At 43.3% G+C, this 10,973-nt stretch overlaps 1 long non-coding RNA gene across 1 annotated transcript in view; it reads left to right on the top strand.

Moving 5' to 3' along the window:
* The first annotated feature begins 147 nt into the window (after positions 1-147).
* The window catches only part of LOC113481839, a 59,443-nt gene continuing 48,617 nt past the window's right edge, over positions 148-10,973 (top strand). The window contains exons 1-3 of the long non-coding RNA XR_003398733.1: positions 148-1,949; positions 2,759-2,858; positions 7,178-7,323. This is a non-coding gene — a long non-coding RNA (uncharacterized LOC113481839). The remainder of the gene's footprint in view (positions 1,950-2,758; positions 2,859-7,177; positions 7,324-10,973) is intronic.

Raw genomic sequence — 10,973 nt, 5'->3', positions numbered from 1 at the left:
GCTGGTTGTGACCGCAGCCCGGAGCCCCGTGGTGGGGCGCTGGGGAACGGCGGCGCGGGGCTCGGCCCCCGCCACCGGCGGTCACGGTGGCGAAGGGAGCGCCGGTGCGGCGCGTTCCCCCCCCGGCGGCTCCGAGGGGGCAGGAGCTCCCTGCCCGGCTCGTAGCTCGGCCGCGTAACGCCGGGCACGGCAGCGCAAGTCACGGGCACACAACGGACTGTGCAGAGGGTTTATTCTCGATCGCTAATTGCTTGTTACAACTTAAGCCATTTTGGCAAATTTCTCAGATTCCAACTTCCCGACACAGCCTCTCCCGTTGCAGCACTGGGTCAAGCTCTCGCTGCACGGCACGTGCTGCCCTTGGGGTGTCTCCTTCCCGTCCCTGGGAGCGTGACTCCATCTGAATTCCTTATCTTTAACCACAGATGAACATCGAACGAGCACATGGAGTTCCAGACGCTGATCCTCGGAGAATCCACGTGTGACAGAAAGGATGGATAAGCTTTTGGCTCAGTTCCAGCCTGGTGGAGCCTGCGTGTGGTTGTTTCAGGCTGATGTACGCGGAGGGCTACACTGTTTATTCCGCCAGGGCGTTACATCCAACGGTTTATTTCATTTATATATCTGTGGCAACGATCCCGTTACCTTCTTTCTGATACACGTGACGGCGCGTAGCAGATCACGCCTAGAAATATTGTGGTTTTGAAGTCCAAAATTAACCTGTTGGTGCTGGGATTTGTTAAACAAAGTTAGGCTCTCATCATAACAACATACAGGCTCATAGCACCTCGAGTTCAGTGATTTAAGCGGGTATTCAGCACCTGCGTACCAGGTCTAGGCCCAGCTGGCTAGGGTTCTGAGAAACAGCTGAATGATAATAAATAAGACTCCAGTGGCTGCAGCCCACCAAGTTAAAAAAATTAGTTTAAAACCAAGGTAGACCAATGTGTTTTCCTGATTAAAGGCAAACTGAAGTCTTAAGATACACATTAAACTTAAGTACGATACATGTGGCCGTCTAGTGTTGTTACGTATTATTATACACATGAATCAGACATATAGGTGGTGTGGGCATGTGATGGCCTGGTAGAGGATGAAATACTGATACTGTAAAGAAAGATTGGTAAATTGAATCTCTCTTCCCAAACCTGTTTCCCTCCCTCTATAAATAAATTTGATGCACAGAATGCAAGTTTAGGACATGGCATTATTGCTTCCTCTTCACAGAGGAGTTCGAGTTGCTGCTTTTGAGTTCCACCTGAAGCTACAACGCATTGCAGTCTTCAGCTGTTTTATGTTCACACACTGATGTTCTAAGTAATTTCTCTCTCCAGTGCCAGTGTTAGGAGCATGGGGTGAACACCAGGTGAGCGTTTCTATACCTAGCAAGAACGGGTCTGCTTGGCAGGATGCTTTAGGATGAGGGGGCAGACACCTCGAGTTGAGAGGTGGAGTCTTCAGTTACCTGCCAGCCTTTCTGTGTTGTAATAATGAACTGCTGAGGACGATGGTCGCACTGCTGCTGTGTTGGTTGGCAACTGGCATTTTGTCAGACGCCAAGGGATTTGGAAGGCTCCGTGTTCAGTGTGCTCTTCTATTCAGCCCTCTTAAGCAGGGACAACTCAATTGAATCATGAAGGTATGGACTGGAATTTTTGGCAGTTGTCGTTATCACTGATAATGATAAATTATCTCTCTATCAGCTAAACCTATCTTGTGTCCTGCCTTAGCATTTACTTTTTATGCTTGCTAGAACGTTCACTTTTGAACACGCTGGTTCTTTTTCTATGCAGCAGAAAACCAAGCCGTTTTGTGGAAACAGAAATGCTCGGTATTGGTAGGACATTGTGTGCTTGGGAGTAACATGCAGTTGTTAGAAAGATCCGTATGGAAAAACAGGATCCTGAGTTCTGATCTCAGCCTGATCTTGACTTGCTGGGTGATATTAGGTGAGTTACTTGACCCTTTTAGTGCTTATCATTCTGTAAACCATGAATCACACGTCCTGTCTACAAGGATGTTTTAAGATCTCAAGAACATCTTTACGTGAACATTCCCCGTGCCACGTTACATCAGTGATAAGGTTTATATTTTGCATAATTGATCAACTTACGGTCTTCAATGTTTTTAACTACTGTATTGATTTCCATTTCTAATGGATACAGACAAAAATATGTCCTTGGCACTTAACGTTCCAGCTAAATGACATATCACGCCCACATTTTTCTGTGCAGTAATATTTAAAAAAAAAGCAAGCCCAACCTCAAAAGAAAAGCAAGCTGTCCAGCCAACTGTCAATTAAATTGACATGTTTTTTCTTCTGAAGGGCCATGTTCTCAGTTGGCCTCTACCATCGTGAGTGCACGTGAAATAAAAAAAAAAATCACCATGTAGTTGCTTGACTGGACTTTGAGACTGCTTTGCATTGGTGATGCAATGACCAAAGTTCAGCCCAGTGGTTTTATGATACAGCCAGTGTGAGGGAGGTCAGGTTCAGGTTACAGTTTTGGTCTCCTGCAGTGTTTGGGTTTCTCCCCCACCACCACCACCTCACACAGAAAGAACCATTTGAAAAGTGTTACAGCTATTTTCTCCTGCCCAACCCCCCTCTACTTCTAGGCTTCCCTCCTTTCTATCTGAACTCTCCTGTGGGATTGACAGTTTTTCAGCTTCTCACTTCTTTGTTGCTATTATGTATTACAATTCCTCCCCCCAAACTTGTGAAATATCCCTTGATCATTTTTCACTTTCTCCTCAGGGTTGTTTCCTCCTGATTTGGTTTGAGAAGTTAGAATTACCTGTAAGCATCAAGTAAAACACTGTTGGATGGACAAAAATGACAGCCGTCTGCTTAGAAGGTCAGTTGTTAGCTGTAATTAAATGTTGTGTCACAATGCTAGAATATTTTACAAGGTGTAGAACTTGGACAGGCAGTGTAAGAAACCATCCTCTACTATAATGTTGCCAACAACTGCAGATGTGTGTTTACATAGGACGGAAAATAAGAATCCGTGTCGAAGAACATCTTTTTTGCACTGTGCCTGCAACCAGTTCTGTCAGGGTGTGTGTATATATATATATATATTTTTTTTTTAATAGCTACCACCAATCAGGGAGATAGATATGAATGCTAGCCAAACATGATTCAGATGAGAGCAAGGCTAAAAAAGAGAGAAGACAAACATGTCTGTAATATTTGCTGGCTCTCCAGTAATGGCTTACGTAAAAGAAAGTTGGTTATCAATTATTCATCAGAGAATTTATGTATTGGTAGAAACACAGAGGAGTGCTAGATATAACTGTACTGAAATCAAAAGGGGAATTAGGTTCATATATACACCAAACTTCAAGCAGATCTATGTAACATTAAGACTCCCACCCACCTTTACCACTTCTTTACTGACACACATCCTGTATTCCATTAACCACGTAATTCACCCCTCGCTGCACTCTTCATTTGTTGTAGCCTCTCAGTTAAATGCACTATTTCTATATAAAGCACATCATTAATGAGTTTTATTGACAGTTTGCTACTGAACAGCCTAGAGCAGGAGTGACTCAGAGTAGGAAAGGCTGTGCAGCATGCAACTCCCTGTGCATGAATTTGCAGAGATAAGGAGCCTCATTCTGATCTTCTGAGTTTAGCTCCACGGATTCCGTGCTTTCTGACTTGGTGCAAGTCAGATCTGTGCTGATGTCTCTGAGGCCGCCCAGGTTAGACTGTGGTGGTGGGTGCTGCAAGTTAGTCATGGCCTTATTCCTTCTGAACTCTCTGACTGTCTGCGACCGATCCTGGATGTGAGGAAGAAGACGATGTTTACCAGTGTGGTTAGAAACTGCTCTCCCTTTATTCGCTCCCGTCTCACCCTGTAGTTTGCAGGAAGGTATCTCTGCCCAGAGCTGCTTGTGTGGTATCACTCTTAGCCACTGCAGCTGTGGAGCTGCACAATACTTTTGGCAGTTGTATACAACTGTGACAAAAAAAAAAAAAAAAGAAAGAGGAAGAAATCCCCTAATGGTTATGGAAAGAGTTATTACTTGACTTTTCTAAGTTTTTCATGTATCTTTAATGTTTTCTAAAGATAATCTGATTATGTAATCTGGGAAAAATATGACCTTTATGTCTGAAACTTAAAAATATATTCAAGAATACTGTTGAAGTGTCCACAATCCTGAGTGCTTAGATACAGGCAGGAAGGTAAGAAAAAGATTTTTATTTTTTTTTTAATAGTTACTGAGGTGAAAGAAACCCACAGCTCAATCTACAAGTGTAATTGTGAGTCCACAAAAAGCTGTATTATCACTCTTATTACTGGCGTAACTTTCAAAATAAAATAACAACAGGAATGCATATGGCTACTATGTTGTGAAGAATGTAATTAGAAATAAAAGGGAATCATTAATTTGGTTAATTTTGGAATGTACGGAACACTGTAGTTTGGACCATCACTTTTAGTCTTTTAACTGACAGCAGAAGAGACACAGTTAAAGACGTGGTATGTTTACTTGTGATTTTTTTCCTGCATGTCTATCTCTGGTTGTATTAAAATGATTTGATACTTGATATTTTACATTCAAAAGCAGCAAAATGCATAGAAACCATTTATCATTTTGTTGATATAAATTACTGTTCATTTAAATGCTGGCACTACCTGTTGGGAAAGTTGAAATCTGTTTCCTGGGATAGTTGGTACAGAACAAAAGTCATACCTGGCTGTAGTCCTGATAAGTTAGAGTGTGAGGGGTTACGTGAGGGGTTGTGTCTGCCCCGGCAGGCCCTGACGAGCCGGGGAAGTGGAGCACCCAGAGCCTGTGCTCTGTCATGGGCACTACCCCCTGCTGCTCCAGGCGTGCCAGGGAGGAGCCGCCGGGGCCAGCTCCCTGGCACTGGGCAGGTTCTTGGGCTCAGAGCATGGCCCTATCCACTGGTTTTGAAACCACTTCCCTGTAGGTCCTTTGGATTCTGTCACTGGCTGACAGACCCATAAGGCCCCTCTGGCCTCTGTTACCTCAGGGCCAAACTCCACTTGGTTTTTTTCTCTTTCTGTTACATTTTCAGAGAATCCCGAGGGTCCTGTTTAGTCGCTCAGTGGGAGAGCGGAGGGTGGGAGAAAGCTTGCAAGGTCAACTCTGTTCAGAAGCCCTCCCTTGGCCTTCAGCCCTCCCCTCAGCAGCTGGATTTCAAATGGCAAGGGAAGGTTTTGTTGATAGGACCCAGGGGAAAGCCCCCTTAGCGTAGAAGGATCTACAGAGTCCTTGTCACTGAGCAGTGATGAGGAAAGCTGCTCCCTGCAGGGAAAGCCTTGTGTTTCTCTCTCTGGGCATGTCTGTTCTCCCATTATCGCTGGTTTTAGTGCCATATTTACTTTTGCCTGCTTTGAGATAGGTACGGTATATAAGCGCTTTTGTACTAGGGTAGGGTGTGATTCTGCTCAGTTGGAGTCTGAGGGTTGGAAGTAGATAGTTTACTAACTCTGGGGTGCCAGAGGGTGTGAGGTGTGGGTCTACCCCTGCTTGTGCTACGCTAAGTGGTGATTACTCACCAAATTTGAGGCGACTTTACTAGCAAGGTCTAAAGTAATGCTGTTTCTGTGGCTTAAAGAGTTAAGCTGTGCAGCTGAGTCACTGTAACCTGCTTGATGCTCACTCATAGCCTTCCCTCACTGCCAAAAATGCTTTAGCACAGACTATCTTTAAGCTAAGCTTTTCTTTTTCAGTCACGAGTGAGAACTGGGTATGGTCGTCACACACGTGACAAGCAGTAACGCATGAAGCCATAGTAACTTGATTGCTTTGGTTATACATGTAACACATTATTTTAAGAATCTCTTTTCCGCAAGAGAGAGAACTATTTAATTTCTTAACAATTTGGGATCAAATTTATCCCAATGGAATCTATACAGGGTTAATCAATAGTGCTAAATTTAAGAAGGAAAGAATAAGTAATTTTTAAGGAATAGCCAAAGAAAAATTTTCTATTTTGAATAAATAATAGAATCATTTTTTCATGGAAAGACTTGGCGTTCAGCAGAAAAAGGTGAACAGCAAAACTTAGTGGGTAAGGTGTTTAGTGGGACAGGGAAATTTCAGTGTTTTCAGGTGTTTGTACTATTCAGGTTAATCAATAAATCCAGTAAAATCCTTTTTTGTCCCATAGGTGAAGGGTCTGTATTGAACTCAAGGCCTCTGGGAGGAGGAATAAAGTTCTGTGCAAGTGTTTGAACAAGGGAGATGAACTGAGGGAAGGACAAGAAAAAGGTCAGGACCCACAGAACTGTTACAGCCACCCACACAGCACTATTGGTCTTTGAGTTGTGGTTATCAACCAGGATTTCACTATTTCCAAAGCAAAAGTATTAAAATACAAGAACATCAATTAGAAAATGTTGACAGTTGGTTAGTAGAGGAAAATGGCAGGGGGGAAAAGAAAGAAGGAAGGATGAAATAGCAGTGAATGAGGTCAGGGGGATGTTGCTGAGAAGCAGCACATAGACCTGAGCTGGCATTTGGACGTGCAGAGAGTGAGGCAAGGAGGGAAGGGGGCAGTTTGATTCCATGGCACAGTGGTGGGACTGTTAAAGGGAACATACATTTAGAAGATAAGTGTTATGCCTAAGCTAGGCTTTGAAGTGTGGATTGAAATGATGATAGAAAAATCTTAGTTTCTTTAAACATGAAGAAAGTAATTTTAATTGTGTGTTTGAGGGCAAAGTGATAAGTCACAAGTTTGGAAATGACAAATGCTTGCCAGAGCTATAAGCATGACCTTCAGTGGTTGTGCTATAGTACTCGGAGTATTTACATGACCACATGCATTTTTCCTGTTCAAATAACATAACTTGGCGGTAACGTACCATTTCTGAGCTATGCTACCGTGTGCATAGGTATATCTTCAGATGACTGAAGAAAAAAACCCAAATATTACCAAGGTATAATGGGAAATTAGTTCAGTTATTTAGTATCGAGTTTTTACTTTTGCATTTCACAGCATGGCAGCAAAAGTGTGGCAGATTTTTCTTGGAAAATTAGGATGCATTCCAGCAGAAACTGATGCAGAGATTCATCTTTTTCCTGAAAAATAGCTTCCGCTATTCCCCATAACTAAGTACTGAGAGCCTGCAGGATCAGGGCCTAACCAGTCACATCCTTCTCACTGTTTTTTTTTCTTTTCATCCAGGAAAACAAAGCGCTCTGTCTCCATGTTAAAATGATTGGAGATTGAACTTAGGGGGATCTAGCATGTGATTACTTTTTTTAGAGAGGATTTTCTTCGTAGCTGAATTGGACTGAGTCTTTTTTTTTTTTTTACTCCCAAACCAGATGGTAAGTGATTCAGTACTTTTAGCAGTAGAAAAATGATTTGTTTTCTTTCCTCAGTAGTTGGTGTGAATGTACTTTTCTTTATCTATTTACATATTATGTAAACACACTTTACCAGCATTTATGTACATCGTTTACAGTCCTAATCCTGCAGAGAGCCCTGTGTAGGCATGTAGAAGGAGCTGACATGGCTTACAGAGAGCTGTTTGCATGGAACTCATGGCAGGGTTGTGACTGTATTTGTATTTTTTATGTATACACTTAAATTTATCACACCGTACGAGGATGCCAACAGAACTGCAAGTCTACAAAACGGTTAAGTAACTTTGCATGCTTTACTTTTTTTCACCTAACAGAGTCTCTGGGGATGCCCTGGATCTCTTCTGCTGTCTTCCTGTGGTAGGCTGTAGTCCTTGTGACTTTTAAGGCTAAAAGCTTTATCCTTATCCTAGAGTGTTGGGGTGAGTTCTTCCTGGCGTGCAGGGGGAGCGAGGGCCTCCTCCGTGTGACCATTTGGACTTGTACTGATGCTACTAGGGGGACTTCGGAAGGGATTCGCGTAGTGGTAAGAAATATTTGGGGGAGTGTTAAAAAAAAAACCCTGCTTTCACATGTGTACCTGACTTTTCAAGGTTATCTGCATCTATGTATGTGTATATATAATGTTAAAACTGAATGCTAATTGCAGCATTGTTCCTTATTTTGTGCTAAATAAAACATACGTGTAAACCTTATCTATGCTGTGTCAGCACATGGGTATTGGGGGCAGAACAGAAGGATCCGAAGCTGATATTATAGGGAAATAGTACGTTACAGTGTCCAGCCACCGATTCCTTATTCAACAAGGTACGAACAGGGTTGCCCAAGCAGCCTTACAGTTGTCCTTTCTAAGCAGTTAAGAGCTGTTTTGTAAATCTGATGTGCTTTTACCCTAGTTTGTCTGAGAATTAAAACACTGAATGCATAGAGTCGTACTGCTGCTTTACTGAGATGATAGTACTCCGCTTCAAGATAGTGACCAGTTTCTCTGTTTACAAATCTGGCTGTATACAGCTGGAATGGGATCATCCCATTCTCTTCTTGGTTCTCGTCTCATCTGTGCACGCTTCAGTTGAGTCACTGGGGGTTCGTGCACAGGAGCTGGCCCCTTGCCTTGTTCTCCAGGTTTACCAGGGAGTTGAAACCCAGTTCTTAGCATCTCCCACTTGAAAAATCTGACACTTTTCTGCTTCTGTGAACTCTAGTAGGGGTAAAATGACACATGAATTAGCATCAGTGCTGTGACATGTCAAGTTTTTCCCCTCAAATTATTCAGTGGAAAGGTGGCAGAAGAGGGCCCTTGAAACTAGCATTGTTTTTTTGACATGGATCAGTAGTCAAGCTGGGGTGATTCATTGTGCCCTGTATTTGTGTAATAAATTCATTTTCCCTTCATAGAAGGGGAATTGTTTGGGGGAATTTGGATCTCGGACTACGTAGCTGTCAGTGCAGTCACACAAGGTGGCAGAAAAATGCATCCTCAGAAGGGGACAGAATTCTGCAAGGTGCTGCTGCAGGGGGTGGAGTGTGAATCCGGTCTGAGGTCGGATTCCCTGCTGGGAGGAATGAGAGCTTGTTTGGCCAGTGCTCTCTGTGTGTTATACCGAGGGCTGTACCTCTGGACGTACCTCATCGCGGTCATAGTCACGTTTCTTAAAACTGGCAATTGCTTTGTTACATTACCAGAAAGAAATAAATGTACAAAGCAACTGTTACCAACTTCTAAACGCTGTATCTGTAGAAGAGCGGGACAATAACTCCTAACCCAGCTGTTGCGGGCATGCAGGGATTAAGATTTCTGTTTTCTCAGCCTGTTGCTGTGCCTGCTCAGCGCTCGTAATCGCCTCCTGACTGGCAGCAGAGTGCTTGCTACCCAGTGCCCCAGTTCCTGGTGTCCCCTGCACCTAGCTGCCTGTCCCTCACTGCCCAGGTGTTGCACTGGGAATGGTGCCGTGCCTGGGAGTGTGACAGTGGCTGGGATGGGTAAAGCAAATGAAGGCAGCCCGGGAGAAGTTAAACCAGGTGATCTGTCAGGGACAATGAGCAAAATCTGCCCTCAGTGTGGAGGGCTCTGAAGAAACAGGGTTGGAGACCAGTTATTTGTTACCTGCTGGGAGCCCCAGGGAGTAAATACTGTGGAGAAAACTTGACTCAGAGCTTTGAGGACTAAGTAATTGCTGGAAGCTCTAGGTTACTTAGGGCATAGGCATGCATTTATAAGCACTGGAAGTACAGAAGAGAGTTTCTTCTGGTTTCAGTTAATAATAGGGCACGTTGTGTACACTTTGTTTGCTTGACTGGTTCATTTTATTGTGTGTAGATACACAGTAGAAACAATTTTGTCTTTTGTTCAGTGTTACTCAGCTGGCGTGCTTCTTGTAAATCAAATGAATTAAGAGGAGTAAGTAACCTGCTCTGGTCTGTCTGTGGAACAAGGTCCATTTAAAATAAAGGCCTGCGAGGATACGGTGGGACTGCAGAGGACTTAGAAGGACTGCGAGCAGAGGAGGCATCATGTGCAGCAGAGCAGAAGCCTCCAGGCTGGGTGTGCCACAGGCACAGCAACTCACTGGCACTGCGAGTTGCCTCAGTGAAAAAGGAGTTCTGCTCTCCCGTGTCTGGTACAAAACTTAAGCTCCACTGATCTTAGTGGAAATGACGTGGTTTTGTACTAGGGCAAATGAGAGCAGAATCTGGCCAACTGTTAATAGCTTTTTGTATTTGGGGCTGAAATAAAGTGGCTGTGTATGCAAATAATTGTGCAAGCGTGACTTCTAAGTGACTTATAAAAGGAGAATTCAATATTTGTTGGAAATACAAACTGGCACAAATCTCCTGGTTTGGCTGAGCTGTACTTGACCTGTGACAGAGAGAGCAAAGGTGATTTTTAAGTCCTGGGATCCAAGGGGCCAGTGTGCAATGTAATTCAGGGCAGAGTCAGTGCATTGGCTGCTTTGTCATTACAGATGCTTATTTTGTTTACAAAACCAGTTGATTCATTATCTTTTATTTCCTTTATCTCATCTCAATCTTTATGTGTGAACCTGAGCTATTTTACTTCAAGGGGGTGGCATGTAACTGGCATTAAAAAAAAGAGGTTGGTAACAAGAAGTTGGTTGTTTTGATATAAAGATGTTCTGATGTAACCAAAATGATAAAATCAGTTAAATCTGTGTGTAGAATGTGAAGACTTTGTGGGAAGCCTAGCAAGTTGAAAATAACCTTTCTTCTGCTCTGTCCTGCATTTCTTGCAATATTTTGACCAGTGCCTTGGAACAAGGATAGTTTAGCTCTTAGAATATAAAAGACAATTAGAGGCAATCACATTGCTGTAGCTTAACACAACTGTCATTCCTCGGCTGTGCTTCAGGAGCTCTGCTCTCATGCTCTGTGGTGAAATGATACCTGTTGGCTTAAGCCATCTTCATGTTGTTAAATTCTTAAACTGTGGTCATCTCACCACAAGCTATCAGCTGTCCTAGAAACGTAGCCATCTCCTGAGAGCAGGGAATGTTTTTTCTGAGGCCAAGATTTAAAAATACTTTTACCTTTCAGAGAGCCTCCAGGATTTGACAAAGTAAATTTTACTTATACAAGCTCGTCCCTCCTGCCCG

The sequence above is a fragment of the Athene cunicularia genome (genome assembly GCF_003259725.1).
Source record: "Athene cunicularia isolate RWA chromosome 6 unlocalized genomic scaffold, athCun1 chr6_part2, whole genome shotgun sequence".
Classification (NCBI taxonomy): Eukaryota; Metazoa; Chordata; class Aves; order Strigiformes; family Strigidae; genus Athene; species Athene cunicularia.
This window is presented reverse-complemented; position numbering and strand designations above follow the sequence as displayed.